Here is a 27,366-nt window from a genome sequence, read left to right as displayed (position 1 = left end):
TAGAGCTCCCTGACCTCATTCGGCACAGCCATCTAGAGCCATGAGTTGCTGGGTGTTGCTCAGCAGGGCTGCCACCCAAGGGGACCACAAAGCAGCCCTGAGACCCTGCTCCTGAGGCTGCTCAGGAGCTCCTCCCACCACGGCCCCTGCACTGCCCCCTGAAGGCTGAGAGTAACTATGTCTTGTAGCAACACAAGTACCCATGTGTGATATCTCAGCATACCGACGACAAACTATTGGGAAGCTCTGAGTTCTGTGGCCATTGTTACCAAGTTTGGTACAGAGCAACACACCATCTGCATTTACACAATGAATCTTGCCCTGTACAGAAGGACTCAATAGATCAGTGCCTTACACTTCCACTTAAGGGCACTGTTTATTTCAATGACAGGAATGGATTTATACTTTAGTTATGTAAGGATCCCTGAGTTAACTGGGGTAATATTTCCCTTTAATTCCAGTGATGTTCTGGTGCCAATTATAGATTTTTGTCTTGGCATGCCTTAATCTGGTTTTAAGAAATCTCACTTCTTTCCTGCTAGTGTGTGTGTGTCTGTGTGTGTATGCACATGTGTGTTTTCTCTTGGGGTGGGATAACCAATGAAGACTTTCTGAAGTTTCCAAGGTTGGCCCATGCCCAGCGCTGACACTCAGCCAGCACACGCTGACACAGCTGTGCCAGTTGTGCACATATGTAATGACTCATTGGGGTTCCACTTTGACTGTTTGGTGCCTGTACTACCAGTGGTTAAATAGTATTAATATAACCCTTGTTGTTCCATTTACCTGAGTATTGGCCGTATGACAACATTGGGGAACCAATTTTTCAAGGGCTCTGACATGAGCATTAAGAAAGGAGAGATGACCAAAGAAACTTTGCTGTAGATTTGAATATATCTGCAAGAATAGATCAAGCCATATTCATAATTATCCCCTAAAGAGGTGTTTAAAACCGTTAGACCTGTTTCTCCTTCGAGAATTAGCCATTTCTATACCCCAAAGCCAGTCCTTTGTGGTCCTTTTCAAACTCTCAATCCTCTGCAAGGTATAGAATGGCTGCTTTTTATGCAGTTTTCTTTCTCAAAAGATAAGGAAGGAAATAGGAAAGCCTGTAGAATAAGAGACTGTGGCCCCACCTATCTCTTTTCTCAGATGCATCATCCTTCTCACAGCATTTTTGCCTGAAGATTTCCAAAGCCCTTTTGAACAATCTGTACAGGGCTCAGAGGTCAAAACACCTCACAGCCACCACCCTCCCTTTTTTCCTTCAGTGCTGGAGTCAGTCTGGTACTATGAGTCTAAGTGTATCATAATGCCCATTCTACTTGTTGCTAAATATACATGGTAATTTTTTTAAGAAAAACATAATCTGGGATGATGTTTCCTATCATTTCTTAAATGTGGGCCTGAAACACTAGCACACACAAACAATTTTATTTTTTCTTGGTTCCTCTGCCTTAAACTGAGCAACTAGTACTAGACTGATGGTAATAACTGATCAATGGTCTGAAGAGAAAGGCAGCTTGCCCAGGCAATTTATCTAAGCAAGTCATAGGCTGAGTCCTATAGAAATCCAACCCATTATGTTATAGGCACAGCACATGTATTTTTCACTGAAATAAAATTTTATTACAAATGAAGCATTGACACTATTCCAATTTATAGGCTATGTTACACAATTCTGAAGGTCCATTTAAAATAAATACGAACTAGTTCATGAGAAGAAAATCTACAAAAAAGAAGATATATGTATAGCTGATTCACTTTACAGTATAAACTAACACAATATTGTAAAGCAACTAACTCCAATTTTTAAAAAAATGAAAGATTAATTAATTAATCATTAATTAATTAAAATAAATACAAACTACTTTAAATAGATGCAAACACGGTTTGTATTAAAAATAAATGATGGAGGGACTTCCCTGATGGCGCAGTGGTTAAGAATCCACCTGCCAATGCAGGGGGCACAGGTTCCGACCCTGGTCCAGGAAGATCCCACATGCCGCAGAGCAACTGAGCCCATGCACCACAACTACTGAGCCTGTGCTCTACAGCCCTACAGCCCGTGAGCCACAACTACTGAGCCCATACACCACAACTATTGAAGCCCGTGCACCTAGAGCCTGTGCTCCGCAACAAGAGAAGCCACCGCAACGAAAAGCCCACATACCACAACGAAGAGCAGCCCCCACTTGCCGCATCCAGAGAAAGCCCGCATGCAGCAAAGAAGACACAACACAGCCAAAAACATAAATAAATAAATAAATAAATAAATAAATAAATAAATAAATAAATAAATAAATGATGGAGGGGTCCATCATGGCAAGAAGAAGCATTTTATCACTGATACTGTTTAGAATACTGGTATACGTGCTAATAAAAAGCAGACTGGCTTTTAGCCAGTTTTATTATTGGTCTTAAACTCCTCTTTTGCTTGTCTCTGGGGCAGACCACTTCCCACCCTTGGTATGTCACAGTCTTTGTAACTGACTCAAGTCCTTTTTAGGTTAAAGCAAGTACAAATGAGTGAATACTAATATACCTAGGAACTAAATATACCTAGAAAATATATTTAGAAATTTCAGAATACCATTGCCTACAGGAAATCTTGTGAAAACCATTCGAATAAATCTACAGCTGTTATCAGTCATGGCTTAATCATCCTTCCATTTCCCTGTTTTGCTTGAAGAAGATGTAGTTAACTCACCTCTCCATCAAGGTCCAACAGCCACCCTTTATTAGACTTTCAGCAGAGCCCACTGCAGCCTTTCCAATGCAGGCTTCAACTAAACTTATCTTACACTTTGGAAGATGGCCCCAGCCCAGCCCCCAGCAGATTCTGTGAGTATAAACTCCTGTGTAATGGCGTTTAACCCAAACAAAGATAGTAAGAACCTCTTATTAAATGTTTAGCCTTTATCAAAGCTTGCAAATTCAAATGTATAGGGCCAGGCAAGTAAGACAAATAAGTAAAACTATCAGGGACTTTTGGGACCATGTAAACTGGAGACCTGGAAAGGATGTGCATTCAAAGAAGTTCTGCACCATGCCAGATGACAAGGATACTGTGGTGGTGGTGATGGTGTGCTGGAGTTTCTTTTTGGAAAATTTATTTACTTTTCTTTAAGATCTGTTTTAGGTAATTTTAATAATATTTCCATAGATGCTAGAAAAAAGATACATAGATATAGATTCGATTTAGATATAGATATCAAAGTAACCCTCACTACTGACATTGTTCAGATTCTCTTTCTACTTCTAACATTATATGCTTTGTATACTTTGAAGCAATGTTATTTGGTTCATAAGGATTCATTATGGCTATATAGTTCTCAAAATAATTTATTTTATCAAAATAAAAGATCCCATAATCTTATTTAATTTGTTTCTTAAATTCTACCTTATCATATCTACATTATCCCTTGTTTTGTTTTTCATTATCTAACATACCTACACTTATCCTTTTACATATAAACATTGCTTCACTTTGTTTTAGGTCTACTGCTTTTCAACAGCATAAAATTGGATGCCGTTTTTTGACTCAATATGAGCTTCTACTTCTTTTAATAAGAATATTTTATCCATTTTTATATTTTTTAGTTCAGCCGATCTGGTTGTTCTTATTTTTATCACAGTGTTCTATGCTTTCTTGAGGCTAATTTAGTTTTATGTCTTTTACGATGTGTATTCTTTTTGTTTGTTTCCTTTATGTTTGCTCAAGTGATTTTGATTTATTTTCTCCAGCGTTCTGGAATTCGTTTGCCTTTTATTGCACTAAATAATACCTCTGTATATAATACTTCAGCCTATATTTCCCCGTCAGAACCAAGAGAATATTGTAGCCTTTAAGTTGCCCCTATTTGAGATAAGATATTAAGCACATTCCTTCTCTTCTGTCCACTCTCAGGTTTTTTTTCATATAATCTGGACTTTAAAATCCAGATTATTGTTAATTTCATATTACATATTCTCTTTAAAGAGGATCATGGGACATTTGCACTCAGCTTTTTTTCACATCAATTCTGCTTTTGCTGCCTTCAGTGTAATTGTTAATTCCACATTTTCATTCATTCTGTGAGCAATCCTCTCTCAATTGATCTAACTCCCTTTTTATCTTATTTAACTGCCTTTTCAGTTCAGCTCTTTTTTACTTCTGACTTTCTCTCCTGATAGAGGTCAAGTCTTCTTGAATATCAAAAAGTCTTGTGAGGGGCTTCCCTGGTGGCGTGGTGGTTGAGAGTCCGCCTGCCGATGCAGGGGACACGGGTTCGTGCCCCAGTCCAGGAAGATCCCACATGCCGCAGAGCGGCTGGTCCCGTGAGCCATGGCCGCTAAGCCTGCGCATCCAGAGCCTGTGCTCCGCGACGGGAGAGGCCACAATAGTGAGAGGCCCGCATACAAGTCTTGTGAAATTTTCTTCTCAGTTCTGTGGGAGATGATATTTAAAGGTATGTTTTTCCTCTGAGTTACCCAGATCCTTTCCTTCCCTTTGCTCTGCACAATTTTTTCACATGCCTCATGTTATTGTTTTCTCCTCCTTGAATGAAGCATCCATCTGGCCTCAGAGTTTGTCAACAGAGAATGTGATATGCAATCTCCCAGAGTAATTAATTCTCAGTTTTGTCTGGGTTTTCATAAAATGATCTTTGATTTGCTGCAAAGGTATCTACTTCATACCTCTTCTTTCTTGTTCTCTCACCCTTGAGCCAATGGAGTACATGAGAGACTGGAATTCTCAGCATGCACTGCTCCTGTACTAGTGCTTTATTCATGAGAATATATCTCCCAAAATATATAGTGCTACAGTATGCATGTGTGTGCACGTGCACACACACTCACACGCACAAACACACCCCTCTCATGCTCAGTTGACTTCTGAGATTTTAAGTCTCTGCCTAGATGTAGAAAATTGGGAGGAACCTTGCAGAAGTCTCTTATATAGCCTCATCCACCAGAGGGCAGAGAGAAGAAGCAAGAAGAACTACAATCCTGCAGCCTGTGGAACAGAAACCACATTCAAAGAAATATAGACAAGATGAAAAGGCAGAGGGCTATGTACCAGATGAAGGAACAAGATAAAACCCCAGAGAAACAACTAAATGAAATGGAGATAGGCAACCTTCCAGAAAAAAATTCAGAATAATGATAGTGAAGATGATCGAGGATCTGGGAAAAACAATGGAGGCAAAGATTGAGAAGATGCAAGAAATGTTTAACAAAGACCGAGAAGAATTAAAGAACAACCACCTAGAAGAATTAAAGAACAAACAGAGATGAACAATACAATAACTGAACTGAAAAATAAACTAGAAGGAATCAATAGCAGAATAACTGAGGCAGAACGGATAAGTGACCTGGAAGACAGAATGGTGGAATTCACTACTGCAGAACAGATTAAAGAAAAAAGAATGAAAAGAAATGGAGACAGCCTAACAGACCTCTGGGACAACATTAAATGGGACATCATTCACATTATAGGGGTCCCAGAAGGAGAAGAGAGAGAGAAAGGACCCGAGAAAATTTTTGAAGAGATTATAGTCGAAAACTTCCCTAACATGGGAAATAGCCACCCAAGTCCAGGAAGCACAGAGAGTCCCAGGCAGGATAAACCCAAGGAGAAACATGCCGAAACACATAGTAATCAAACTGGCAAAAATTAAAGACAAAGAAAAATTATTGAAAGCAACAAGGGAAAAACAAAAAATAACACACAAGGGAACTCCCATAAGGTTAACAGCTGATTTCTCGGCAGAAACTCTACAAGCCAGAAGGGAGTGGCATGACATACTTAAAGTTATGAGAGGGAAGAACCTACAAGCAAGATTACCCTACCCGGCAAGGATCTCATTCAGATTTGACGGGGAAACCAAAAGCTTTAACAGACAAGCAAAAGCTAAGAGAATTCAGTACCACCAAACCAGCTATACAACAAATGCTAAAGGAAATACTCTAAGTGGGAAACACAAGAGAAGAAAAGAACCTAAAAAAACAAACCTATAACAATTAAGAAAATGGTAATAGGAAAATACATATTGATAATTACCTTAAACATAAATGGATTAAATGCTCCAACCAAAACACACAGGCTCGTGGCTTCCCTGGTGGCACAGTGGTTGAGAGTCAGCCTGCCAATGCAGGGGACAAGGGTTCGTGCCCCGGTCTGGGAGGATCCCACATGCTGCGGAGCGGCTGGGCCCGTGAGCCATGGCTGCTGAGCCTGCACGTCCAGAGCCTGTGCTCCACAACGGGAGAGGCCACACGGTGAGAGGCCCACATACCGCAAAAAAAAAAAAAAAAAAAAAAAAACACAGGCTCACTGAATGGATACAAAAACAAGACCCACATATATTCTCTCTACAAGAGACCCACTTCAGACCTAGGGACACATACAGACTGAAAGTGAGGGGATGGAAAAAGATATTCCATGCAAATGAAAATCAAAAGAAAGCTGGAGTAGCAATACTCATATCAGATAAAATAGACTTTCAAATAAAGAATGTTACAAGAGACAAGGAAGGACACTACATAATGATCAAGGGATCAATCCAAGAAGAAGATATAACAATTATAAATATATATGCACCCAACATAGGAGCACCTCAATACATAAGGCAACTGCTAACAGCTATAAAAGAGGAAATCGACAGTAACACAGTAATAGTGGGAGACTTAAACACCTCACTTACACCAATGGACAGATCATCCAAAAAGAAAATTAATAAGGAAACACAAGCTTTAAATGACACAATAGACCAGATAGATTTAATTGATATTTATAGGACATTCCATCCAAAAACAGCAGATTACACTGTCTTCTCAAGTGCACATGGAACAATCTCCAGGATACATCACAACTTGGGTCACAAATCAAGCCCCAGTAAATTTAAGAAAATTCAAATCATATCAAGCATCTTTTCTGACCACAACGCTATGAGATTAGAAATCAATTACAGGGAAAAAAACGTAAAAAACACAAACACATGGTGGAGGCTAAACAATATATTACTAAATAACCAAGAAATCACTGAAGAAATCAAAGAGGAAAACAAAAAATACCTAGAAACAAATGACAATGAAAACACAATGACCCAAAACCTATGGGATGAAGCAAAAGCAGTTCTAAGAGGGAAGTTTATAGCAATACAAGCCTACCTCAGGAAACATGAAAAATCTCAAATAAACAATCTAACCTGACACCTAAAGGCACTAGAGAAAGAAGAACAAACAAAACCCAAAGTTAGTAGAGGAAAGAAATCATAAAGATCAGAAGTAAATGAAATAGAAACAAAGAAAACAATAGCAAAGATCAATAAAACTTAAAGCTGGTTCTTTGAGAAGATAAACAAAATTAATAAACCATTAGCCAGACTCATGAAGAAAATGAGGGAGAGGATTCATCAATAAAATTAGAAATGAAAAAGGAGAAGTTACAACAGACATCGCAGAAATACAAAGCATCCTAAGAGACTACTACAAGCAACTCTGTCCCATAAAACAGACAACCTGAAGGAATGGACAAATTCTTAGAAAGGTATAACCTTCCAAGACTGAACCAGGAAGAAATAGAAAATATGATCAGACCAATAATAAGTAATGAAATTGAAACTGTGGTTAAAATTCTTCCAACAAACAAAAGTCCAGGACCAAATGGCTTCACAGGTGAATTCTATCAAACATTTAGAGAAGAGCTAACATCCATCCTTCTCAAACTCTTCCAAAAAATTGCAGAGGAAGGAACACTCCCAAACTCATTCTATGAGGTCACCATCACCCTGATAACAAAACCAGACAAAGATAATACAAAAAAAGAAAATTACAGACCAATATCACTCATGTATATAGATGCAAAATCCTCAACAAACTACTAGCAAACAGAATCCAACAACACTTTAAAAGGATCATACACAATGATCAGGTGGGATTTATCCCAGGGATGCAAGGATTCTACAATATAGGCAAATAAATCAATGTGATACACCATATTAACAAATTGAAGAATAAAAACCATATGATCATCTCAATAGATGCAGAAAAAGCTTTTGACAAAATTCAACACCCATTTATGATAAAAACTATCCAGAAAGTGGGCATACAGGGAAACTACCTCAACAGAATAAAAGCCATATATGACAAACCTATAGCAAACATCATTCTCAATGGTGAAAAACTGAAAGCATTTCCTCTAAGATCAGGAACAAGACAAGGATGTCCACTCTCGCCACTATTATTCAACATAGTTTTGGAAGTCCTAGCCATGACAATCAGAGAAGAAAAAGAAATAAAAGGAATACAAATTGGAAAAGAAGAAGTAAAGCTGTCACTGCAGATGACATGATACTATACATAGAGAATCCTAAAGAAGCCACCAGGAAACTACTAGTGCTAATCAGTGAATGTGGTAAAGTTGCAGGATACAAAATTAATGCACAGAAATCTCCTGCATTCCTATACACTAATGATGAAAAATCTGAAAGAGAAATTAAGGAAACACTCCCGTTTACCACTGCAACAAAAAGAATAAAATACCTAGGAATAAAGCTACCTAGGGAGACAAAAGACCTGTATGCAGAAAACTATAAGACACTGATGAAAGAAATTAAAGATACAAATAGATGGAGAGACATACCATGTTCTTGGATTGGAAGAATCAATATTGTGAAAATGACTATACCACCCAAAGCAATCTACAGATTCAATGCAATCTCTATCTAATTACCAATGGCAATTTTTACAGAACTAGAACAAAACATCTTAAAATTTGTATGGAGACAAAAAAAGACCCCGAATAGCCAAAGCAATCTTGAGGGAAAAAACAGAGCTGAAGGAATCAGACTCCCTGACTTCAGACTATACTACAAAGCTACAGTAATCAAGACATATGGTACTGGCACAAAAACAGAAATATAGATCAATGGAACAGGATAGAAAGCCCAGAGGTAAACCCATGTACCTATGGTCAACTAATCTATGACAAAGGAGGCAAGAATATACAATGGAGAAAAGACAGTCTGTTCAATAAGTGGTGCTTGGAAAACTGGGCAGCTACATGTAAAAGAATGAAATTAAAACACTCCCTAACACCATACACAAAAATAAACTCAAAATGGGTTAGAGACCTAAATGTAAGACTGGACACTATAAAACTCTTAGAGGAAAACATAGGAAGAACACTCTTTGACATAAATCACAGCAAGATCATTTTTGATCCACCTCCTAGAGTAATGGAAATAAAAAGAAAAATAAACAAATGGGTCCTAATGAAACTTAAAAGCTTTTGCACAGCAAAGGAAACTACAAACAAGACGAAAAGACAACCCGCAGAATGGGAGAAAATATTTGCAAACAAATCAATGGACAAAGGATTAATCTCCAAAATATATAAACAGCTCATGCAGCTCAATATTAAAAAAACAAACAACCCAATCAAAAAATGGGCAGATGACCTAAATAGACATTTCTCCAAAGAAGACATACAGATGGCCAAGAAGCAAATGAAAAGCTTCTCAACATCACTAATTATTAGAGAAATGCAAATCAAAACTACAATGAGGTATCACCTCACACCAGTTAGAATGGGCATCAACAGAAAATCTACAAACAACAAATGCTGTAGAGGATGTGGAGAAAATGGAACCCTCTTGCTCTGTTGGTGGGAATGTAACTGATACAGCCACTATGGGGGACAGTATGGGGTTTCCTTAAAAAACTAAAAATAGAATTACCATATGACCCAGCAATCCCACTACTGGGCATATACCCAGAGAAAACCATAATTCAAAAAGACACATGCACCCCAATGTTCATTGCAGCACTATTTACAATAGCCAGGTCATGGAAGCAACCTAAATGCCCATTGACAGACGAATGGATAAAGAAGAAGTGGTACATATATACAATGGAATATTACTCAGCCATAAAAATGAACCAAATTGGATCATTTGTAGAGATGTGGATGGATCTAGAGACTGTCATACAGAATGAATTAATCAGAAAGAGAAAAACAAATATCATACATTAATGCATATATGTGGAACCAGAAAAATGGTATAGATGAACCAGTTTGCAGGGCAGAAATAGAGAGACATATGTAGAGAACAAACGTATGGACACCAAGGGGGGAACATGGTGGGGGTGGGGGTGTGTGTGATGAATTGAGAGATTGGGATTGATATATATACACTAATAAGTATAAAATTGATAAATAATAAGAACCTGCTGTATAAAAAAATAAATAAAATAAAATTCAAAACTTCAAAAAAGAAAATTGGTAAGGGAGGCACCTGTGAAAAAGTACATACTCCCCTGGCCTCAAAGAGGGGGACCCAAAAAGTGTAACTGATCATTTTCAAATTATATAGGACTTAAGTTCTTATATTGAGAGGACAGGTGGTGGTAAGATATGCAATATTGCTTGACTTTTTTTTCAGGCAGTCTGCTTTGGAAACAAATCTAAAGCTTGAGTAGTTTTCCTAGTCCAACTCCATCTGCCTCATAATTGTCAGTCCCTCCCAGATTCTGTCATTGGGTCATCTAGTTTGGAGTGGCAATATGAATGGTCATCTCGTGCTGGATCTTTGTGGATATTTTAGTAAGAAATAAACCAGAATTCTCTTTAACTATTCATACACCTCGCCCCAACCTCTGTGCCTGAAAGGTTGTAGGGCTGTCTTCCTTTCAATATCAAGATCCAAGGCTTTTCACACACACACTCACACAGGCATGCACATGCACACACACATCATGGCTACCAGGCTATTTAAGATTCCCTTCCATCTAATTTTGATGTCAATGATGCAAAAAATCTCTGGAAATCAATCAAAGAAGCTCCTGCCAAAAAAAAAACAACTCTGGAAGTCACTCAAAGACGTATCTGCCATCCAGTGCTTAAATTTACTCCTATTTCACAGTCGTCATCCATATGTTGGGAAGTTCACAGGGTGATGCCTAACTTTTGAACTCAGTCTATAGGCCAAGTAAATAAAACTGCTGAAGCTTGTCTTCTATGTACCACTCTGCTCCTTCCCTCTGCACAGGAAATGGATGTTGGCAGATGTCTTTCCCACAGGCCAAGTCATGGTCTTGGTGTATTAAAAACTCATCCCTTCTCCCCCCTTGAGGATAGTAGGCTGCCATCAGATGCTGTGTGCTCCAGAACACGACACCATATGATTGCCACCATAGCCAGAGGCGGCTTAGTAAATGTTGCTAAAACGCAGACAGTTGAAAGAGATGCCTCTGCTTGTTGCTGAGGGCTTCGTCTTGCCAAAAATCACTACCTCCCCTGGGAAGCCCAGAGAAAGATGGCAAATCCAGCGGGGGAGTACAGCATCTGCCTTATCAATAGCCGAGGGAAAGGGTGATCTGAGGAACCATCAAAGTCAAACCCCACCTAAGCCATAGGCTGTAGAAATTCAAATTACCCTGAGGTCCATGAAGGCTCAGTGGGGGGAAGAGGAAAGTAACAGGAAAAATCCAGTTGAAAGCCCCAGAGCCAACCTAACCTCAGCATCCTCTCAGTAACTTACCTAAGGTCTACTGAGCCCTTCACTCAGGGGTGTGTGGTCAGTGGCCTAGGCTCAGGGACAGCATCTCCTCTGCAGTTCTTCTCTGGGCCCACATTCCCCTGCCTTCCCCTCAAGCAGCAGGCAGTAACTCAGCCTGGCCCGGTGTTTCAGACAGCCTCTGTCACAGACTCGACTAATTTTGTCATCCTTTCTTCCCTCCTTCCTTCCACTCTCCCCTTCCTTCTTTTCCTTTATTTTATTTAATTTGGGGGATGGGGAAGGGAAAGAGATGTCAAGCTGTTTGGCCAACTGAGCAATCTGAGTTGTGGCAGATTTTTAAATACTGCTAATAAAACAGAATCCAAAGAATTATAGCCTCCGTTATGACAAGTATGATTAAACTGCCTGGGCATGATTCATCTCTATTATATTAGAGCATGAGAAAAAAAGATTAAACCATGATCTTTATCACCATTGGGGGGAAAAAAGCCTTTCCTTGCATCTGTATCTCTGCTCAGAGATAAATTTTTTTTTAATTGGGTTATAGTTGCTTTACAATGTTGACAATGCTGACTTGCAATGTTGTGTTAGTTTCTGTTGTACGGCAAAAAGACAACCCTCAGATTGGGAGAAAATATTTGCAAATGAAGCAACTGACAAGGGATTAATCACCAAAATATACAAACAACTCATGCAGCCCAATATCAAAAAAACAAACAATCCAATCAAAAGATGGGTGGAAGACCTAAATAGACATTTCTCCAAAAAAGACATACAGATGACCAAGAGGCATATGAAAAGATGCTTAACGTCACTAATTATTAGAGAAATGCAAATCAAAACTACAATGAGGTATCACCTCACACTGGTCAGAATGGCCATCATGAAAACTCTGCAAACAATAAATGCTGGAGAGGGTGTGGAGAAAAAGGAACCCTCCTGCCCTGTTGGTGGGAATGCAAATTGATATAGCCACTGTGGAGAACAGTATGGAGGTTTTTTCCTTAAAAAACTAAAGATAGAACTACCATATGATCCAGAAATCCCATTCCTGGGCATATATCTGGAGAAAACCATAATTCGAAAAGATACATGCACCCCAGTGTTCATTGCAACACTATTTACAATAGCCAGGATGCTATTTACAAAAGCAACCTAAATGTCCATTGACAGATGAATGGATAAAGAAGATGTGGTACATATATACTATGGAATACTACTCAGCCATAAAAAGGAATGAAATTGGGTCATTTGTAGAGACATGGATGGACCTAGAGACTGTCGTACAGAGTGAAGTAAGTCAGAAAGAGAAAAACAAATGTCATATATTAATGCATATATGTGGAAGCTAAAAACATGGTAAAAATAAACTTATTTGTAGAGAGAAATTTTAAATCCATTCATGGTTATGAACAATCAGTGAGCTGGCCATGTTCAGAGCATTTGGAAAGGAGTTGTTATTTGTGTCTGAAAAGATGATCATTTACGTTAATGTGGACAAGGAACTAGAAATCTCTACCACCTGTCAAAACAGCTAAAATGAAAAGTGGAGCTGGGACAAAAGATCCTTCTGAGGACAGGCAGCCCACAGCAGGGCTCATGGGTTTGGTGTCAGTGCTGAGTGTTGCAGGGCAGGGGATATGAGTAGTGCTGTGGAAACACTGTCCTCTTTCATCTTAGTTTACATAGGGCTTAGTGTCTGCAGGCTTTTTGAAAGAGTGCTCCAGGGCATGGTGGTTCTTGCAGTGAAGTCCAGCACCCTATGGCTTCATACTCAGTTCTTGGGGGTGTTGCAATTCTCCCTGCCAATATGCTTTCTTGAATCAGGGAGAAGGCAGCAGCAGAGGTGACACTCCAGACGTTTTAAATATCCTGGGTTCTCCCAAGGGAGGATGCCCCCATCATCCATTACAAGTTAGGAAGAAAACTGACTTGCTGATTTGGAAGTTCTCACTATTCTTTCTCTCCCTTCCCCCACCCCACTCCCTGGAAACATGTGACCTACCCTCCCCCAACTTCCTCTCACTCTCTCTGCCTCCCTCCCTCTTTTACTTTGTCTTCAGGTATACATGATATCAAACATACTCAGAGTGTGTGACTTTTTATATAAAAGGACTTAGAACACTTGGAATGTAGACAGTATTTTGGTTTGGGTTGGCTGATAAGTTGTTTTAATCAATTTGATTTTATTAGTAATTTATTTCTAACTCCTTAGCCATCCATGGAATACAGCTTTAAGAAGACCTAACAACTGCACATCAACAACTCCATAAAAATGGAAACTAAGCCCGCTTTCTTAGTGTAGCAGAAAAAGCCTTGTACTAGAATCCAGAGACCTAGTTTCTACTCCTGGTTCTGCCACTACATAGTTACATGATCCTGGATGAGTTATTTTGACATCTTGGCCATTGTTTTTCTTATCAGTGATACTTATTTAACCTTTGGGGTCATGGACTCCTCTGAGAATTTGATGAAGATATAGACCCTCTTCTCAGGGAAGTGCGTATGAACACAGAGCTTTGCACAGAATTTCAAGGTTTTTGGGCTCTCCACAATAGCCCACCTAGGACTTCACCTGTGTAAGTGAACCCCAGGTCAGGAACTCGTGGATGGGAGAATAGCTACAACCTCTTCCAGTTCTAATGGGCTCAACTTTGTGAATCTGCGAGCAGGAGACATTGCTCAGGAACTTATTTGAGAAAAAAAGAGGAAGAAGGAAGAAGAGGAGCAAAAGGAAAGGAAAATAGAAAAAGGAGGAAAAAGAGAAGTTCTACTTCTAGTAACTCAAAAAATATTTTAAAATCTAGTTCTTAGATGAACACTTACATGAATTAAATGCAATATAATTAAATTTCATGTTATAAAGGAAAATGTAATGTAACATGTTAACTCATTTTAAAGTTATAACCTCTTGGGAACAATAAAATAACTCATAGTGAATAAAATAAAGAAAGAAAAATGGAAGCAAAAAGCATTTACTGTAACTAAATGATTATATCAAAATGTGATTAAATACTTCAAATTCTATGATAACGGAAATAATCTTTACATTTTTGTTAACTATCTAGTTTCTGTGACTTGACTCTTAAATCTTTTGGGAAAATAAACCTAAACTACAGGTTTTTAGTTCTATAAGGACACATCACTAACCCCATTTTTTAAAATGCAATTTTAGCAACTCAGCATAAGTATTCAATCTAAGAGATTTAATTAACTTTCGATGAAGGTCTTGAGCCAATCCCCAAGCAGAATACAGTCTCTTACAAACATTACATCAACACTAAGCCAGAGAAGCCACGGGCTCAAGAGAGGAAGTGCTACACTCCAGTCCTGGAGATGGGGCTCTAGGCGAGTCCCTTGCTCTATCTAGTGTTCTGCAAAGGGAACATGTTCCCTCTCCTGTGCTACTTTTACGAGTCTCTCTTCATCACAACCCCCAAGGCACTATCATAAATCAACCAAAGGACTAAAACCAGTTTCCTTCCAAATATAGGTAGTTGTACATTTGTGGCTATAAATATATAAAAGTCCAAACTGAGCAGGGAAAGTAAAGTAAAATCTAACCTTCTGACCATTCCCCAACATGATTTCTAACTGCGATAGGTTTTCCCAGAAAGTAGAGAAGCAAGGAGAGGGAAGAGGGTCTATGTTTGTATACTTGAATATTATCAACTAGTAATTATTAATTACTAATTTGCCCTGAACATCCTGCTAGAAGGAAAAAGTTAATTTGTTTCCTAACTCTAAGAACTTGTAACCTAATGTGGCCAACAAACTAAGCAAACATGAATGTACTTATTTTACCAAGATTTATAGCGGAGACTGCACACCTGGAGGGGCCAGGCTGGTGATGTAAAAGTGCGAAGCAAGTTGTTTCTGATGCAATAGGGAGCAGTGGGAACTGTGGAAAACTGAAATATTGTGTTAGCCAAAATCAGTGTGTCTGCAGGTGAAACTGATGCACTGGACAGATCTAGCTTGAAATTTGGACTTAAGGCGGAGAGAAGTGCCTCTTGAGGTCATCCAGCTAGTTAAAGGCAGAACAGGAATTCAAAATTAGGCCTTTTAATTTTCAGACCAGTGTTTTCTCCACTTACACCAAAACTTCCTTTTGTCAAAGGTCAGAGCAAATTCCCTTCATAATAGATGTTGGCATCATTCTCTTCCATCACTTCCACTGCTGTCCCTCGGACCATGCTCCACACTCACCATCATCAGACTCTTCCTCCAAAATACCACTTTTATAATGTCCCTCCTCTGCTCAAGAAGCAACAAGGCCCCACCTGTCTCTTCATGCCACCGAGGACCTCTCTAACCAGGCCCCGCTTAACCCAAATCAAGGTGACTTAGACCAGGGTAGGTAGACTCTTGGTGCTTACATAGCCTCATCATTCATACCTTGACCCTTTATTCACCACATTTCCCCCTTATGGAAAGTTCTCCCCACTCATCAACCAAATTCTTTGCTAACAAATAATGAATCAATAAGTCTCACTTCTTCACACTAAGATGATGGACACACAAAGGGGCTTCCTCAAATCCTTCCCACTTTCTCTTCTTGACCTGAGATGATGCTAACTTTGAGGAGACTCTTCCTTTCAGAAGCCAGTAGTTCTTACATTTGCCTAAAGGGCTCAGTGACAGAATAACCAGGGAATCCACAAGAGGGGTAGGTGCTCAGCTGCAGAGACACGTTGTTCACAAACAGGGAGAGGTTGCCCCTATAGGGCATGAACCCATTTTTCTGACTCATATTAATGTTCTCTGGAGGATAGTGATATCAGCCACATATCATTTCCAGAGAAAGAAAAAGCAAGTAACTTGGTTGATGGATGGAGTACCCTCCCACCATCCAAATCTGGCAATTTTTTGTGTGTACAGAGAGAAGGCACTGGAAGAGAATCCAAGGATGTTGAAAGAGAAGTGGCATTTGGGGGTCATTGTTTTCAAAACCACTGAAGCACACTGGACATCATGCTTCATGCTTTAACATCCAAAAGGTCACATAACTGTTAACTCTCAAGGTTTATTCTCCTTTTTACTACTTATATTTTATGGTATTTCATTTCTCTAATTTTAAGGCTGACTCCAGTGCAATAATGAAATTCTAGGTCAGGGATAATTTTTACACATGATTAACAAGCTAAAAGAACAGTGCCTTTCCAAAAAATGAATTGTTCACCTGAGGTAATTAGCCAGTGGTTCCTAGTTTCTAAATATTCTCATTATAACCTATCTCTTCCTGCCAAAATAGGACTTGCTGTGGAATTTGGACCTTCACGCGGGCACCATTCCCATTTGTGGGTTTTGGAATGAGCAGAGGTGCTGACGCCTTTCATCTGCCATGAATGACACTCAGTCATCGGACTGGGGCTTTAATCAGCCAGCCCTGCTGGAAACCTTTCTGTGTAAGCAGCAGCCTGCCAGACATTCATATCAAAAATCCAGAGGCTTTATTTAACTCTCCCTGGAAGGAGGTATAAAGGTTACAAATAATGAGGAAGAGCTGTGTTGAGCAGGAACCCAAGAGTCACAACCTCTTTGTTAAAACTGACAAAAGAGGTGGGAGATAAACTCTATGCGGAACAGAACCTGGGCTATTTAACCCACCACAGGGGAAGCTGGAAGGGAACAAAATCGCAGGATTCATACATATAAAGGGATATTATAATAGGGGATACTGAGCAGCTGTTCCTGATTCCCCTGAGGACAGGTAAGAAATGGGCTTTAAGAGCAGCAAAAGGCTTTGCAAGTATTTAAGCATATTAGAAAGAATATATATGAAGACAGAAAATCTGAGTTCTAAACCATTTCTCCCTTAGGCAGTTAACTAGCTTCGGTACCTCTGCTTTCTAGGAAATTAGAATGGGGTAGCCACCTCCCCACCTAGTGCTGGAGGATTATTGTGAGAATAAAAAGAAATGATGAGCATTTAAATGCACAAAATTGCACTTTAAAAGTGAAGAGTGTAGGCTTCCCTGGTGGCGCAGTGGTTGAGAATCCGCCTGCCAATGCAGGGGACGCGGGTTCGTGCCCCGGTCCGGAAAGATCCCACATGCCGCGGAGCGGCTGGGCCCGTGAGCCATGGCCGCTGAGCCTGCGCGTCTGGAGCCTGTGCTCCGCAACGGGACAGGCCACAACAGTGAGAGGCCCGCGTACCGCAAAACAAACAAACAAACAAAAAAAGTGAAGAGTGTAAGCAAAATCTAAGGAATTGTTATCTCACCTTCAGCAAAAAATAGGTGAGAGGTGTGATGTTATTTTCACCAGTCCTACACTCACTTACCTGGTAACCTTATCAGGTAGAATATAGTCAGCCCTGTACGTACGTTTATTTCTCAAGAGCAAAACAGATGGAGTATGTATGTATGTGAGTGTGTACATATGTGTGTAGACACAAAGGGTCCTGATAATGTCACTTTTTAAAATTCTCTTTTAGAGGCTGACTTAGGCCTAAAATCAAAGTAACATCATAAGAAATACTGAGGTATATGAGAAAATAACTTGGTTTATGGGTCTTATTACTGAATACTGATGTCCAGGACTTTTTTATCATGTGGCTTTTGCAGTTTTTGCTAAAACCACCAAAATACAATATCCCAGGAGCTGGTATTATTTTATATCTAGAAAACCCACAAGAACCCATGGAAAAACTACTACAGATAATAATAAAATAGCAGGTTATACAATTAATGTACAAAAATTAATAGGTTGTTATATGTACAAACAAAAACCAGTTTGAATGGAAGAGAATGTCCCATTTGTGATATCAAAACATGAAATAAAATTTCTAGGTGCAAACTTAGTAAGATGTGCCAAAAATCTATATGAGAAAAACTACAAAGCACTTTTTTAAGTCCCAAAATTAGACTTGAAAGAAAAAAGAGATATACCATGTTTTGGCATATCAGTTATCATGAAGGTAATATACAAATTTAATACAATCCCAATATAAAATTTCATCAGAATTTTTTTTCTGGCACAAAGCAAGTTTACTACAAAGTTCATCTGAAGAACAAATAAGCAATAATAGCCAGGAAAAAAAATCTTAAAAAAAGAAAACCAATATGGGAAGTATAGGGAACTAACATATAAAATAAAATCTCTACAATTAAAAACACTGTGGCATTGGCACATGACTAGAGAACCAATGAAACAGAATAGAAAATTCAGAAATAGATCTAATGGCACATGGAAATTTAGTATACAGTAAAGGAGGCTTCTCAAATTGGTAAGAAAAGATAATAAGTGCTGAGAGTATAACTGGTTAGCTATATGAAAAAAATAAAATTAGATCCATTTCTCACACCATACACTGTATTAAAATCCAAATGGATTAGAGATTTAAATGTAAAACATAAAGCTCTACAAATACCATATGAAAATATAGATAAATTGCTCTAGAAGTAGAGAGAGGGAAAATTTTGTCACTATGACTCAAAACCCAGAAGAAAGAGAAAAGATTAATAAATTTGATAACAATCAAAAACATTTGAATAAGTCAAAGCACCATGAACAAAGTAAAATACCAAATGATGAACTGGGCAAAACTATTTGCAGCTAATCACAAAGTGTTAATATCTCTGATATGTAAAGAACTAAGAATGCAAGAATAGGGACTTTCCTGCTGGCACAGTGGTTAAGAATCTGCATGCCAATGCAGGGGACACGGGTTCAAGCCCTGGTCCGGGAAGAACCCACATGCCGCGGAGCAACTAAGCCTGTGTGCCACAACTTCTGAGCCTGCGCTCTAGAGCCCACAAGCCACAACTACTGAGCCCATGTGCCACAACTACTGAAGCCCACACGCCTAGAGCCCATGCTCCTCAACAAAGAGAAGCCACCACAATGAGAAGCCCATGCACTGCAATGAAAAGTAGTCCCCATTCACCACAACTAGAGAAAGCCCGTGCACAGCAGTGAAGACCCAACACAGCCAAAAATAAATAAATAAACAAAATTTAAAAAAAAAAAAAAAGAATGCAAGAATAAAGGTCCAAGACCCCTGTAAGAAAAATAGGCAAGGGGATGTCAGTAAAAAGGTCAGAGTAAGAAACTGCAGAAATCTACCCCTCCATAAAAGCAACTAAAACTCTGGCAAAAACTCAGAATCAAACTTTTTTAGAACACTGGAGACAAACCAAAACTTGTTGAAACTTTGGGAGCACTGAATCAGCAAAAAGGGCTGAATCTCAGTAAGAACAGTGAGCTTTGTGGCATTTTAGCCCCATCACCTGTTGCTCAGCTTAACAGTAGCCTTGAAAGAAACAGCCCACATTCCAAGTACTGGTACTGATACCAGAGGGAGCAGAACAGACCTCATCTGGAAAGTGTTGTCCTTAGTTGATCTGTCCAGTGACTCCATGGAAGACTAGCTCAAAAGGTATGTTTTATCTCACCTACCTGGAACTCAGCCAGCACTATGACCACTACTCAAGGGCCATTTGTCAAAAATATTTACAGGCAAATGTTTTAATTGATGCTGTATGCAGCAATGGGTAACAGTTGGAAAAAAACAATAGATTAACTAAAAATATTGGAGGAAAGGCTGGGAAATGATACACATTGGCAAATAAGAGCTTTGAAAGGCTCCAACATATTCCTGACAACCTAGAAGGCCTTACACATAAACAGGACTGTACACATGTTCAGGAAAGACCTTAGAAGGTCTTACCTTCTCAGTTCTGACTGACCTTGACTCTCTGCACAAACAGGAAATGAAGGCTACGGCAGTGTTGTAAACTGCCTGGCTTATTACTGAAAGTGTGCCCCAACATAAGAGAGGCCATGTGCAAAAACGGGGAGCTATTTTGTTTCTAAACATTCAAGGAAATCTGTATCCAACCATTAACTGACCACTAGGCCAAGAGAACAGAAACTTCAGTGGTCACAAATGACAAAAAGACATACTTCTTAAAACTGGTTCAGAAAAGTCACTAAAAATCCAACTAAAACAAGTAGAAACAACAAACCCTAAGGAAGATGGGGAATCTTATTTCTAGAGTCACCACATTATAGTATTCAAAATGCTCAGTTTCCATTTAAAAATTATGAGACATGGAAAGAAACAATAAAATATGGTCTATACGCAGGGGTAAAGAAACAATCAATAGAAACTGTCCCTGAGGTAACCCAGACATTGGAGTTATTAGAAAAAGATTTTGAATCAGCTATTTTAAATATGTTCGAAGATCTAAAGGAAATCATGCCTAAAGAACTAAAAGAAATCATGAGAATAATGTCCTACCAGAGAATATCAATAAAGAGAGAAATTATTAAAAGGAACCAGATAGAAAATCTGGAGTTGAAAAGTACAATAAGTGAAATTAAAATTTTACTACAGGAGCTCAACAGCAAATTATTGCAGACAAAAGAAAGAATCAGCAACCCCAAAGATAGGTCAGTTGAGATTATCCAATCAGAGAAACAGAAAGAAAAAGAAAGAATGAAGGAAAATGAAAGAATCCAAGAAACCTGCTGGACTCCAATCACACCAACATACACGTAATGGGAGTCTCAAAAGGAAGAAAGAAATGGAAAGGAAAAGAAAGACTATTCGAAGAAATAATGGCAAAAAATAATTGGCAAAGCCCTCCAAAATCTCTTAGTATCAAGCAAAATATTTTCATTAAATGCCCTTTGTTACTTAAAGAGATTGACTGTAACTATTTCTTCACAATCAGGAAAGGTATGGTTAGGAAGAAGTCAACAAAGAATTACTACTTTGCAAAACCACATTGGAACCTGAGCCTTTTCTTCTAGAGGTAAGTATAGAATCACTGCCAATAGCTCATTAAGCTGCTTCTTTTTGGAATCATCTTCTGTTCTTGCTGACAGAAAAATTCCTGTCATGCCCCAAACTGGTGTGGAAAAATATCACCAGGCGAATTCAGCTCTCAGAGTGAGTGGTCTTAGCTGATCGCCAAAGCAGGATATCCACAGAAAGACAGAGACCAAACCCCGGGCTGTTTCTACATGACAACAAAATGAATGGCTGAATACATCAGTCTAAGGACTTCTCTCAATCTCGTGAAACCTAGGAGAATTTGCACTATACTGATTTCTTTTTCTTCTCTGAACTGATAGAGCTGATGACGGATTTGGTATCATGTGGTTATAGCCAGACTGTGCATTTATTAAGCATCTCAAACAGTTGGTCATATAATTCAGGTTCAAATGCTTTCTTTCAGTTCTTAAAAATTCAGCTCAAGGAGACCTGGCATCGATTCACATTCAAAGAGCTGCCAGAGTTAGCACAATGGTGGAAGGTGAAATTCAGCAGATACCACAGTGTGAAGAACAGCTTTGCTGATTCCAGTCTCTCCTTTCTGTGTCTGCAGAAGTCCTTCCAGATGTAAGGAAACTGGCTCCGTATGTCTTGTCTTTTCTATTTTAAATAGGTTTCCTGAGAGTTCTTCTGCAATCACAAATCTTTCTGGCCCTTTCTAATTCATCACTGTAGAGATCAGTTCTCCAAAAACAGGGTTGAGTTTTGCCAGAAGCACTGAAGACATACGTAAATTAAAAATCACGCTAACCCTAAAACTGAACTTTTTTTCCCGTCTAGGATGAACACTTCTTTGTTTTATTGTTACCGCGTTCCTCTTAGTTTCTCTTAAAAACCATTTTTTAAATTTTATGATGCCTGGAAAATCCTAGAATTAGGTGGGTGGGCAAGTATGTAAGCAGGTTAGGTTTCAATCACACCTGAGTCCTTAGTGTACTCCCTGCACATGGGGCTTCCCTGCATCACTGGGTTACTACATGAAACGCTAATTGTCTATTTACCTGTCTAGCTGTGTGAACATGAGCAACTAAACCTCTCCATGTCTTTATTTTCTCACCTGTAAAGTAGGAAGGAATAAAAGTATTTACCTCATGATATTGAGGAATGGCACACACTAAGCATTCAGTAAGTATTTTCTGCTATTATTATTACTATGATTATTATCATTATTATTAGACTGTGAGCACCTTGAACAGGAGCATTTGGTCTAATTGTCCATGCCATGGTGCCTGGCACATACCAGGTGCTCAATAAGTACTGGGTAGGTGATTGAATGAATGAATAAATGGACAACTATTTAAATGAGCAAGCAGCTGTGAGAACAAGAAGGCAATGCACAGTCCCACTGAATTTGGGTTTGGGACTTGCTAGATCTTTCTGACAAGATATCCATTGGTGCTTCTATGTCCAATGGAAAAGGAGTGTGTGAATAGAACTGGGGGTGATGCTGGGACTCCATGCTTTACTTGTTGATGTAGTTATTAAAAGAATGTGCTCATTTGTATATTTGATACTGAAAGAGTGATGATGGCTGCCCAGCCAGAGAGACGTAGCACCTGGAGACACAGGAGGTATCCCAAGAACCTGAAGAGGATTCTGGAAGCGATAGCTATTGAGAGCTGCAGATTCTGTAACGGAAGCTACTACTGATCATGTTGCCATGAGGGCGTTTCCTCAGAAAGATGTCGAAAACCATTGGGGACCAGGGAAGGAACTGTGCTGGGACATGCTTTCATCGGGAGAACCTTGCCAAGAGACACTGTGGGTTCCACATTGGGAACCACACAACCAGAGACAGAAGATCACTGTGCTTCTGGTTCCAGGCCTCTCTGCCTTGCAACCCTTGACTTTCTGGTACTGGGTGAAGATTATGAGTGTTTCAGTGCCTTCCGCCTAGGAGAGAGAATGGTGTGGATCTGGGCCATCCTACTCACAGAGAGCTCAGATGCTTGGTGAAGGGTATGGCTCCCTGCCCCCGTTTTGTACTCCATTGTAGGTGAGGGAAATTTCCTAATTACCAATCACTGCTTAATCCCTTACTTGCCTGCTTTTCTTTTTTCTCCTTAGGGATTCAAATGATGGTAATACTTTAAAGCACAAATCATGAAAGTTCATCATAAGATATTTATTCATTTTTTCCTAGAAGCTTACTCAGTAAGCCTGGGCAAGTTATTGAACTTGGCCTTCTTCTAATGTGGTTTTCCCAACTATGAACTCAGACTCCCTTTCCATTAAATATGGATAGTGTTAATCTCTACCTGCTGACTCTCCCCTTTGGGCTGGTGTTTTATATTCATGGAAGCTCAACAAGGAACAAAGTATAGAATTCAGGGTAGAGCTTCTGTCCGTTGGGTTTTCATTCAAAATTCAACAGGTAGACAGAACTCCCTGCATAAGAAAAGGATGAGGTGACTCAGGGAAGGCAAGTAATGATGCTTAAATGTGGGCTGCCAGAGCTCTGAGGGCTAAAGAATGATCTTTTCAAAGAAAGTGAGTCTGGAGATGTGAACAGTGTTTGTCAAGGTCACGCTGAGTGAGTTTTGCAACCCCCAAAGTCAGCAGAGTCTTAGCTATGCAAACACAATAAACTCCCATTTGCCTGGAATCAGACTTGTATTTTTGTGCTCATTTTTATGAGATGGGGACAGATGGGTATTATACAAACCGTATATGGGTAATTTATCCAAAAAACAACTAACCCAACAGCATAATGCCTACTACCTTATGTGTGAAGATGATGCTAATAACGTCAGAAACTGCAAACAAAGGTTACTAAGCAAGCTCCCTGCCCTCACAGAACTGACCATATTGTTGGTGAAACAGATCAGCTAAAAACAAAAGACAAAATTGAGCGGTAGTGTAAGATAGATTTTAAGGACTAGTCTCAACTAAAAAGATTGAAGGATTTAAGGAAAGGAAGATGTGATTTGTACTTGGAAGGTTTTGTAGCAAGTTGGAGTTTTGGCTGGACCTGGAAGATGGGGTTGGATTTGGGTCAGTGGAGAGGAAAAGGATAAGCAGTGACCTGCAAGAGACAGCTCCCACTGTCTCGTGAGAAGTGCTTGTTACATTTTTCAGGAATAATGTTTGCCAGTTGCTAAAAGCAGCCATTATTAAAAATTAAATTACAAAAACATAGTTAAATCAATTATATTTTATTTATAAATTAATTTTTATGTATAATATATAATTTAGTATTACACAGTATTATCTAAATAAATACTCAGAACTCATTAGTTCCTAACTATTTTACTGCATCTTACTGTTATCTATGCTCTTGTGGTTATTTACACTATTGTATGTGTGAGGTAGCAATGCTGTATAATATATAATTTAGTATTATACAGTATTATCTAAATAAATACTCAGAACTCATTAGTTCCTAATTATTTTACTGCATCTTACTGTTATCTATGCTCTTGTGGTTATTTCCACTATTGTATGTGTAAGGTAGCAATGCTGTATGATAATGTGCTCCTGAGCACGCCTTCCTAACTCCTTGCTGGGAGCACTTCCAAAGCAGAAGTCTGCAAATGCTACAAACCAGAGCTGGATCTATTGTTTTGTTGGTTGTTTAGACTTAAGAAAATAATAGAAAAATATTAATAATGAAGATTAAACTTTTTTTTATAAATTGATTTTTTTTTTTTTTTTTTTTGGCTGCCTTGGGTCTTCGTTCCTGTGCGCGGGCTTCCTCTAGTTGCGCAAGCAGGGGCTACTCTTCATTGCAGTGCACGGGCTTCTCATTGCAGTGAATTCTCTCGTTGCGGAGCACAGGCTCTAGGCTCGCAGGCTCTAGAGTGCAGGCTCAGTAGTTGTGCCACACAGGCTCAGGAGTTGTGGCACACGGGCTTAGTTGCTCCACAGCATGTGGGGTCTTCCCGGACCAGGGCTCAAACCTGCATCCCCTGCATTGGCAGGCAGATTCTTAACCACAGCACCACAAGGGAAGTCCCTAAACTTTAAAATATATCATGTTAGTAGTTGTTATATTGTGAATGACACCATAAAAACTGAAGAAATCTTCCAGCACTGGAAAATTATTATCTGATTGAGAAAAGAAGTCCATCACATCATTGATGAACAGTGAAGTTCCAACATGCTCATTCACGTAAATAAAAATATCACCCAGCATTCATGAAAGAACTACAATGAGAAAGCTGGTGATTAAACATTTACCAGTGCACCACTGGAGGAAGACCACGTCATAAAGAAATAACAGCATGTGCAAAATGGCAGAAGCTGAATTGCTCATAGTGAAGGGGATAGTGTGGTGGGAATAATGTGGGCTGTAGTCATGGGTTCAAACCCCAGTTCTGCTACTTACTAGCTGTGCAGACTTTAGAGAGGTACATAATGTTACTGATCCCAAGTTTCCTCATATGTAACATAGACAACAAGGTCAATCATACAGTGTTCTTAGAAGAACTAGAAAGACTATAGTGTTCAGTGCCTCAAACAGTGCCTGATGATATCATACACCCAAGACTGATACTAATTATTATAGTCCAATATTCTAAAATCTATATAAAATCGTTTGACTGAGCAGTGGGTTTATTTAAGGGATGGGTGGAAGCACTGGGTTTTGAATTTCAAGTAAGAAGAAATGTGGAATTTATTATGTAAGAATTGGTGGGTCCCTAAGGATTTCTGAACAGGACACTAATGTGAGTGAAATGTGTCTTAGGGAGATGGTGACAGCATGAGTCTGTGGTCCAACCCCTTCTCCTACATGTGGACATCTAGTATAGTGCTGAACAATAAACTTAATGTCCTAGAGACACTGGCACATCCTTAATTGCCTTCCAAATGAAAGAAAGATTAAGTCATGTTTAATATAATTTTGGTATAAAGTATACCTCAGAACATCCTAAATCTTTAGAAATGTAGAATGTATCCCTGGTAGCTATAATAGTGTGCAATTAAGCAAGAACTCCAGACTCATCCTCAATATGTTTCCTACCCATCACTCTCACTGAATTGATCACCAAGACCTGTGGTTCTACCTCCTTAATATCTCTTGCCCTACCTGCCATTGACCACACACAGTGCCTTGCCTTAGTTACTGGTTAACAACCTTGACTTCACATTGGAATCACTTGGGAATTTTAATAAAAATGTGCCAGTGTCGGGCTTCCCTGGTGGCGCAGTGGTTGAGAGTCCGCCTGCTGATGCAGGGGACACGGGTTCGTGCCCTGGTCCGGGAAGATCCCACATGGGCCCGTGAGCCATGGCCACTGAGCCTGCACGTCCAGAGCCTCCCGCAATGGGAGAGGCCACAACAGTGAGAGACCCGCGTACCACAAAAATAAATAAATAAAAATTAATTAATTAATTAAAATGTGCCAGTGTCTGTGTCCTACCTCCAGAGATTGCAGCTGAATTGGTCTGAGGTGGGGCTTGAGCACGGGTATTTTTCAAACTCCAGGATGTTCTACTATTCATCCAAGCCTTACATCATGCTCACATTGCTGCTCACCTGAATCACTGCGTGAGTCATCTGCCTGGGCCAGTTTTGATTTCTTCAAATCCCTTCTTCATCCTGCTTCCAGATCAATCTTTTAGAAACACTAATCTTACCACACCACTCTTGCCTTACAACTCTTCAGCACCTCCTCAGTACCTGTCTAATAAAACCCAAGCTCACTGACACCAACCTTCTTTAACACACACACACACAACTCTAATAAAAGGGTTATGACAAATCCAAGAGATAAAAATTGAACCAAAGAGTGACCTAGCCTTGGAAAGATGCTGCAAATTCAGACGTTTAAAGACAGTGTTAATTCATCTGTTGATGGACACTGAGGTTGCTTCCATGCCCTGACTATTGTAAATAGTGCTGCAATGAACACTGGGATGCATGTGATTTTTTAATTACGGTTTTCTCTGGGTATATGCCCAGTAGTGGGATTGCTGGATCATATGGTACTTCTATTTTTAGTTTTTTAAGGAACCTCCATACTGTTCTCCACAGTGGCTGTATCAATTTACACTCCCACCAACGGTGCAAGAGGGTTCCGTTTTCTCCACACCCTCTCCAGCAGTTATTGTTTGTAGACATTTTTTGTG

This window comes from Pseudorca crassidens, chromosome 3 (genome assembly GCF_039906515.1).
Source record: "Pseudorca crassidens isolate mPseCra1 chromosome 3, mPseCra1.hap1, whole genome shotgun sequence".
NCBI classification, from domain to species: Eukaryota; Metazoa; Chordata; class Mammalia; order Artiodactyla; family Delphinidae; genus Pseudorca; species Pseudorca crassidens.
This window is presented reverse-complemented; position numbering follows the sequence as displayed.